This window comes from Anolis carolinensis, unplaced genomic scaffold (assembly GCF_035594765.1).
Source record: "Anolis carolinensis isolate JA03-04 unplaced genomic scaffold, rAnoCar3.1.pri scaffold_7, whole genome shotgun sequence".
Classification (NCBI taxonomy): Eukaryota; Metazoa; Chordata; class Lepidosauria; order Squamata; family Dactyloidae; genus Anolis; species Anolis carolinensis.
In genome coordinates, this window is record NW_026943818.1 from 10,658,205 (window position 1) to 10,667,226 (window position 9,022).

At 38.6% G+C, this 9,022-nt stretch overlaps 1 protein-coding gene across 3 annotated transcripts in view; it reads right to left on the reverse strand.

Moving 5' to 3' along the window:
• The window catches only part of golga1 (golgin A1), a 40,625-nt gene extending 35,710 nt beyond the window's left edge, over positions 1 to 4,915 (reverse strand). Inside the window, exon 1 of one of the 3 annotated variants that reach the window (XM_062959310.1) lies at positions 4,735 to 4,915. The gene's annotated coding sequence lies outside the window, so the exon portion shown is untranslated. The remainder of the gene's footprint in view (positions 1 to 4,734) is intronic. The other 2 variants (XM_062959311.1, XM_062959309.1) reach the window with 2 other exon arrangements.
• Between the last annotated feature and the right edge of the window lie 4,107 nt (positions 4,916 to 9,022).

The window sequence follows — 9,022 nt, forward strand, 5'->3', positions numbered from 1 at the left end:
TTGGATAATCCAGAATGTTGGATAAGCGAGTGTTGGATAAGTGAAACTCTACTGTATCAGAAGAGGTGTTTGCAGACTTGGAGCCGGTTTTTCCTTTCCTGTCACTTTCAATGTGAGCCATATGCAAAGGAAGACAACATTTATTATTGCTATTGTTAATAATATTCCTATTTGTGACCATCTTTTCACTCAGGACAAACCCAAACTAACTCACAACCTTATAAAACTATACAATTTTAAAAAAAATCCTGTTCAAGGTATGAGAACGACCTTCCAATCCACTCAACCGACCTAACATGATCGCTGCTATGAATTATTCACTATTTTCCTTGGCAATGCTGCAATAGCGATCAGTTTCCACTCTGATCTTCAAAGAGCTTCACATTCATTCCCAGACTAATTTTGTGACTGCAATTTCTGAGGAGCACAACCACAGGGTTCATATTACCCTTCCAGGCTCCCACAATGAGAAATCAAGAATGTCAAGGACCAGGTTTATGACAGCAGTTTTGCCTTCTCAGGAATTGGCTACCTGGCCGAACACAAAGGATGCTGACCAGTGGCTTCATCCTGGAGAGACGAGACCAATGAGATGCCACAGGGCTCTTCCCATGATCTAGACCAGGGGTCCCCAAACTTTTTAAACAGGGAGCCAGTTCATGATCCTTCGGACCGTTGGAGGGCTGGACTATAGTGGGCCGAGCAATAATAATAATAATAATTAATAATAATAATAACAACAACAATAAAAAGAGGATTGCGCCATTGAGTCCAGTCCCCTTCTGCCTTTGTGCACCGAAAGCACAAGCAAAGCACCCCTGACAGATGGCCACCCAGCCTTAATGTTAATTAATAATAATAATAATAATAATAATAATAATGAGGGTTGGAAGAGACCTCTTGGGCCATTTAGTCCAACCCCCTTCAGCCTTGTGCATCAAAAGCACAAGCAAAGCATCCCTGACAGATGGCCACCCAGCCTCAATGTTAATAATAATAATAATTCTCAATTAAAAGACAAAGCATGGATTGTCGATATTGCAATCCCAGGGTACAGCAAGATTGAGGAGAAACAATTGGAAAAGCTGACACAATATGAGGATTTAAAGATCAAACTGTAAAGACTCTGGCACAAGCCAATCAAGGTGGTCCCAGTGGCGATTGGCACACTGGCTGCAGTGCCTAAAGACCTTGGCCTGCACTTAAACACAATCGGCACTGACAAAATTACCATCTGTCAGCTGCAGAAGGCCACCTTACTTGGATCTGCCCGCATTATTCATCGTTACATTACACAGTCCTAGACACTTGGGAAGTGTCCGACATGTGATCCAATACAACAGCCAGCAGAATGTCTGCTGTGGACTCATCTTGTTGCGTTTCAAATAATAATAATAATAATTGACAAAATTACGATCTGCCAACTGCAAAAGGCCACCCGACTGGGATCTGCACGCATCATCCGAAAATACATCACACAGTCCTAGACACTTGGGAAGTGTTCGACTTGTGATTTTGTGAAACGGAATCCAGCATATCTATCTAGTTTACTGTGTCATAATAAAATAATAATAATAATAATAATAATAATAATAATAATAATAATAATAATGATTGTAAGAGAAGAAGAGACCCCTTAGGTCATTTAGCCCAACCCCCTTCTGCCCTTGTGCCGTGGGGGGCTGGATAAATGGCTTCGATGGGCCGCATCCGGCCCCCAGGCCTTAGTTTGGGGATCTCTGATCTAGACACTATACTCTTTTGGATGCAGCCTAAAAATCCCATTGGCTTTTTAGCTGCTGCATTACACTGTTGGCTTATGTTCAACTTGTTGTCCACAAAGACTCCAAGATCCTTCTCACATGGATTGTTGTCGAGTGCCATGTTTAAATATTTAAAAGGATCTTGCATTGAAGCTAGAAGGGGGCAAGGCATGCTTTCTGCTGCTCTTCCGGACCCCAATTTGTAGTCCCAATTTCTTAAGATTGACTTTGCATATCGTGGTGCAGTCTGTTCAGCACCTTCCAAGTCACCAAGTCTTCTGTGTGCCCAGGGGGGAGTTTCTCATCTGGTATCAGCCACTGATTGAGGTTCCGGGTTTTAGCCTGCCTCTTTTGGACTCTTGCTTGCTGAGGTGTTCCTGAGAGTATCCCTGTATATTTCAGGAAGCTGTTTCTTGATTTAAGGCATTGGCATGCTAACTGATATCCAAACAGAGGATACACTCTCATGTGGCATCAGCCACTGATTGAGGTTCCTGGTTTTAGCCTGCCTCTTTTGGACTCTTGCTTGCTGAGGTGTTCTTGCAAGTATCCCTGTAGATCTTAGGAAGCTGTTTCTTGATTTAAGGCATTGGTATGCTAACTGATATCCAAACAGAGGATACACTCTCATCTGGTATCAGCCACTGATTGAGGTTCCTGGTTTTAGCCTGCCTCTTTTGGACTCTTGCTTGCTGAGGTGTTCTTGCAAGTATCCCTGTAGATCTTAGGAAGCTGTTTCTTGATTTAAGGCATTGGCATGCTAACTGATATCCAAACAGAGGATACACTCTCATGTGGCATCAGCCACTGATTGAGGTTCCTGGTTTTAGCCTGCCTCTTTTGGACTCTTGCTTGCTGAGGTGTTCTTGCAAGTATCCCTGTAGATCTTAGGAAGCTGTTTCTTGATTTAAGGCATTGGCATGCTAACTGATATCCAAACAGAGGATACACTCTCATGTGGCATCAGCCACTGATTGAGGTTCCTGGTTTTAGCCTGCCTCTTTTGGACTCTTGCTTGCTGAGGTGTTCTTGCAAGTATCCCTGTAGACCTTAGGAAGCTGTTTCTTGATTTAAGGCATTGGCATGCTAACTGATATCCGAACAGAGGATACACTCTCATGTGGCATCAGCCACTGATTGAGGTTCCTGGTTTTAGCCTGCCTCTTTTGGACTCTTGCTTGCTGAGGTGTTCCTGAGAGTATCCCTGTAGATCTTAGGAAGCTGTTTCTTGATTTAAGGCATTGGCATGCTAACTGATATCCGAACAGAGGATGCGCCAGAGATATCAATGCCTTGGTCCTTTCATTGCTGGCTGCTACTTCTTGGCGGATGTCAGGTGGTGCAATGCCGGATAAACAGTATAATTTCTGCAGTGGTGTGGGCAGTGATGGCATGATCATCAGCAGAGATGAAACTGGATGTAGGGAACATGAGAGAAGCCTACACGCAGGATTATGCCCTGGGCAACAACTTTGTAGACGGGTGATTCCCTCACAACCAGAAGCGACTTGCAACGTGGTGCCTGTTGAAAGCGCACTTTGGTTTTCTCGATGTTCAGTGAGAGGCCGAGCTTATTTATTTATTGATTTATTAGCGATATTTATATCTCGCCCTTCTCACCCCGAAGGGGACTCAGGGCGGTTTACAAGTTATATATACATACAATATATTATATTATTAGTATAGCACCATATAAGCACTATATAAACATTATATATTATTATATTGTACTATACGACTATATGGCAATATTATTAGTAATATTACATGTAATATAAATAAACAATTATAATAGTGTATTATTATTATTACAGTAGAGTCTGTACATAAACATAAACGGACCAGCAGAACGTTGGATAGGCGAATATGTTGGATAATAATGAGAGATTAAGGAGAAGCCTATTAAACATCAAATTAGGTTATGATTTTACAAATTGAGCACAAAAACATCATGTTACACAACAAATTTGACATAAAAAGTAGTTCAATACTCAGTAATGTTATGTAGTAATTACTATATTTACAAATTTAGCACCAAAATATCATGATATATTGAAAACATTGGCTACAAAAATGCGTTGGATAATCCAGAACGTTGGATAAGCGAGGCTTGGATAAGTGAGACTCTACTGTATTAGTATAGCACAATATAAGCACTATATAAGCATTATATATTATTATATTGTACTATATGACTATATTGCAGTCTTATTGGTAAAATTACATGTAATATAAATATACAATTATAATAGTGTATTATTATTACATTGTATCACATCATAATATCTATATATATATAAAAGGGTAATGAAATTTCGGCCTAGGACAAAACAACAAAACTACACATCCCAGAAACACTACACTTGGCAGCACAACCCCTCATCCATCCCTCTAGGTTAATACAACAAAAAGAAAAGAAAAATAAAGTCCTAATTATAGGGAGAGGAATAATTGTTTTCATCCAATTGCTGCCAGTTAGAAGTCTAAGCTCCGCCCACTTGGGCTCCTAGCAACCCACTCAGCCCAGGGGACAGGCAGAGTTAGGCCTCACTTAGGCCTCTTCCACACTGCCTATAAAATACAGATTATCTGATTTGAACTGGATTATATGGCAGTGTAGACTCAAGGCCCTTCATCATCGGCATATAAAGGGAGAGGCGGCATGTAAGTTTAAATAATAAATGAATAAATATTGGAGTTCTATAACAGATGGGAAAATCTTCCATCTACTTGGATTTACTTCGCTGCCAAGCCGTTGCCATAGTTACTACCAGCATTTATACCAGGCCTGGGGCCGACTTGGGCCCTCCAGTTGTTTTGGACTACAACTCCCACAATTCCTAACAGCCTACCGGCTGTTAGGAATTGTGGGAGTTGTAGTCCAAAACAACTGGAGGGCCCAAGTCGGCCCCAGGCCTGAATTATAGCCCTTTCCATCCCATAATATCCTCCCATTTTGTTTCCAACTTACCAGCTGCTTCCCTCAGCACCACAGTCGCTCCAATCACCGCCGGACCCGGAAGCCCCCACCGGCTGGCGGAAGTGACAGTTGCGCATGCGCGGGAGCGAGAAAGGCAACGGCGATGCAAATAAGGAGGCGTGGCGCAAAGTAGGCCACGCCCCGTCGTCTGATTGCAACACGAAGGGGGCGGGGCAATCTCTTCTATTGCTCCTTAAAGAGACAGGCGCCCGTTATAAGGTTGCTCTTGATTTAAAGGGACAGCACTCCTCTCCAGGTTTCAGGCTTGGGCCAACTTGGGCCCTCCAGGTGTTTTGGACTTCAACTCCCACAATTCCTAACAGCCGGTAGGCTGTTAGGAATTGTGGGAGTTGAAGTCCAAAACACCTGGAGGGCCCAAGTTGGCCCATGCCTGGGCTGAACTCCTCATTTAAAGGGACAGGAGCCTCCTAAACAGAGCTGAATCCAAGCATTTGCAGAAAGTCCCATAAATAATGGTTCCTCTACCATTGGTACAGTAGAGTCTCACTTATCCAACACTCGCTTATCCAACGTTCTGGATTATCCAACGCATTTTTGTAGTCAATGTTTTCAATACATCATGATATTTTGATGCTAAATTCGTAAATACAGTAATTACTACATAGCATTACTGCATATTGAACTACTTTTTCTGTCAAATTTGTTGTATAATATGATGTTTTGGTGCTTAATTTGTAAAATCATAACCTAATTTGATGTTTAATAGGTTTTTCCTTAATCCCTCCTTATTATCCAACATATTCGCTTATCCAACGTTCTGCCGGCCCGTTTATGTTGGATAAATGAGACTCTACTGTAATTCTCTTTCAGCATAAGGAGTGTATGTATAACGCTAATATATATAATATAATACTAATTATGTATGTATATGTACTAATGTATGCATAATACTAATAGTAATGTATGTATTCTACTAAAATATGTATAAAAGTAAGCTATGTATAATACTAACAGTAATGTATGTGTAATAGTAATGTATGTATAATACTAATATTAATGTATGTATAATAATGTATGTAAAATACTAATAGTAATGTATGTGTAATAGTAATGTATGTAAAATACTAATATTAATGTAAGTATAATACTAATAGTAATGTATGTGTAATAGTAATGTATGTAAAACTAATAGTAATGTATGTGTAATAGTAATGGATGTAAAATACGAATATTAATGTATGTATAATGTATGTAAAACACTAATAGTAATGTATGTGTAATAGTAATGGATGTAAAATACTAATATTAATGTATGTATGATACTAATATATGTAAAACACTAACAGTAATGTATGTGTAATAGTAATGTATGTAAAATACTAATATTAATGTATGTATAATGTATGTAAAACACTAATAGTAATGTATGTGTAATAGTAATGGATGTAAAATACTAATATTAATGTATTTATAATACTTATGTATGTAAACACTAATAGTTATGTAATAGTAAAGTATGTATGATACTAATATTAAAGTATGTATAATACTAATGTAAGCACTAATAGTAATGTAATAGTAATTTATGTATGATACTAATATTAATGTATGTGTAATACTAATGTATGTAAAACACTAATAGTAATGTATGTGTAATAGTAATGTATGTATAATACTAATATTAATGTATGTGTAATAGTAATGTATGTAAAACACTAACAGTAATGTATGTGTAATAGTAATGTATGTATAATACTAATATTAATGTATGTGTAATAGTAATGTATGTAAAACACTAACAGTAATGTATGTGTAATAGTAATGTATGTATAATACTAATGTATGTAAGCACTAATAATAATGTAATAGTAATGTATGTATGATACTAATATTAATGTATGTATAATACTAATGTATGTAAAACACTAACAGTAATGTATGTGTAATAATAATGTATGTAAAACACTAATAGTAATGTATGTGTAATAATAATACTAACAGTAATGTATGAATAATACTAACATAAGTATAGTACTAATAGTAATGTATGTATAATTTTAATGTACGTATATGACTAATTATTGGGTGGCTGCGAGTTTTCCGGCTGTATGACCATGTTCCAGTAGCATTCTCTCCTGATGTTTCACCCACATCTGTAGAAGGCATCGCCAGGGGTTGTGAGGTCTGTTGGAAACTAAGCAAGTGGGGTTCTTATATGGAATAGTGTCCAGAGTGGAAGAAAGAACTCTTCTTGGTTGGAGGCAAATGTGAATGTTGCCATTGGCCACCTCGACTAGCATTCAATGGCCTTGCAGCATCAAAGCCCGGTTGCTTCCTGCCTGGTTGGGAATCCTTGGTTAGGAGGTGCAACCAGAATCTATTGGCATTGGTATGAATGTGTGCAATGCTCAGATGCGACCACCAGAGGGCAGTATACAGACAGGAAGTCATAATTTATCCTATTTGTATATATGTATGCAATGCTCAGATACAAACACAAGAGGGCAGTGTATAGATAGGATGAATTACTGGCTTATTGGTATGTATACATGCAATGCTTAGAAGCAGCCACCAGAGGGCAGTATATACAGATAGTATATAATACAAATATATAATATTGATAGATACTTATATATATATATATATATATATATATATATATGTATCGATAAGGCGGCTTAACTACTGGCCTATTGGTATGTATGTAATGAGTGCCTGCAGTGTTCAGTTGCAACCACAAGAGGGCAGTATACAGATAGGAAGGCATAGTTATTAGCTTATTGAGATGTATGCATGTTTGCAATGCTTACATGCAACCACAAGGGGGCAGTGTATAGATAGGATTTGTTACTGGCCTATTGGTATGATGTATGCAATGCTTAGTTGCAGCCACAAGAGGGCAGTGTATATAGTATTTATAGTGTATTCATATATATAGTATGTATTATTTATTTATTTCGTGTCAAAAGCATTGCATAATAGTATGTATTATTGATAAATACTTACATATCTATATATATATAAAAGGATAAAAAAAATTCGGCCTAGGACAAAACAACAAAACGACACATCCCAGAAACACTAAACCTGGCAGCACAACCCCTCATCCATGCCTCTACGTTCATACAACAAAAAGGAAAGAAAAATAAAGTCCTAATTAGAGGGAGAGGAATAATTGTTTTTATTCCGATTGCTGCCAGTTAGAAGGCTAAGCTCCGCTCACTTGGTCTCCTAGCAACCCACTCAGCCCAGGGGACAGGCAGAGTTAGGCCTCACTTAGGCCTCTGCCACACTGCCTATAAAATACAGATTATCTGCCTCTACGTTCATACAACAAAAAGCTCCAGCTACTCCAGAAAACGGCCAGGCTTTGAGACTGCAAGGCTATTTGCTGCTATTCCACCTGGCCAACAAAGGATTCCCATAAGCCACGGCAACGTGTGGCCGGGCAAAGCTAGTGTATATATATAAACAGGAGCCCCCAGCGGCACAGAGGGTCAAGCCGCTGAGCTGCTGAATTTGCTGACTGAAAGGTTGGAAGTTCGAATCCGGGGAGTGGAGTGAGCTCCCGCTGTTAGCCCCAGCTTCTGCCTGTTGGATTATGGTTGTATGTGTATGAAATGTAAAATCAAGTGTTTCAGTAATGAAACAGTTAACAGCAGGCTAGTTTTGACTGACTGATGATTTCCGGCTTTGGAGGTCGGAACTTCCTTCGGACTGAGGAATGTGTTTCTTATCTCTGGGTGTGTTGAGCTGTGCTTGCTGAGGCAAGAGGCTATAGAGAAATGGCAGCTCAGAGCGATGGCTTTTGCTGTGCTTTGTAAATATGTATTATAGTTATTGAAATAAATGTTTGGACTTCAGACTATACATGTGTTAGAGCAGGGGTCCCCAAACTTTTTAAACGGGGGGCCAGTTCATGATCCTTCGGACTGTTGGAGGGCTGGACTATAGTTGGCCACTGAGCAATAATAATAATAATAATAATAATAATAATAATAATAATAATAATAATAATAATAATAATAATACATCACACGGTCCTAGACACTTGGGAAGTGTTCGACTTGTGATTTTGTGATACGAAATCCAGCATATCTATCTTTTTGCTGTGTCATACAATAAAATAATAATAGTAATAAATATCAATAATAATAAAAAAGAGGGTTGGAAGAGAGCCTTTGGGCCATTGAGTCCAATCCCCTTCTGCCTTTGTGCACCAGAAGCACAAGCAAAGCACCCCTGACAGATGGCCACCCAGCCTCGATGTTATTAACCAAAATAATAATAGTAATAATAATAATAATAATAATAATAA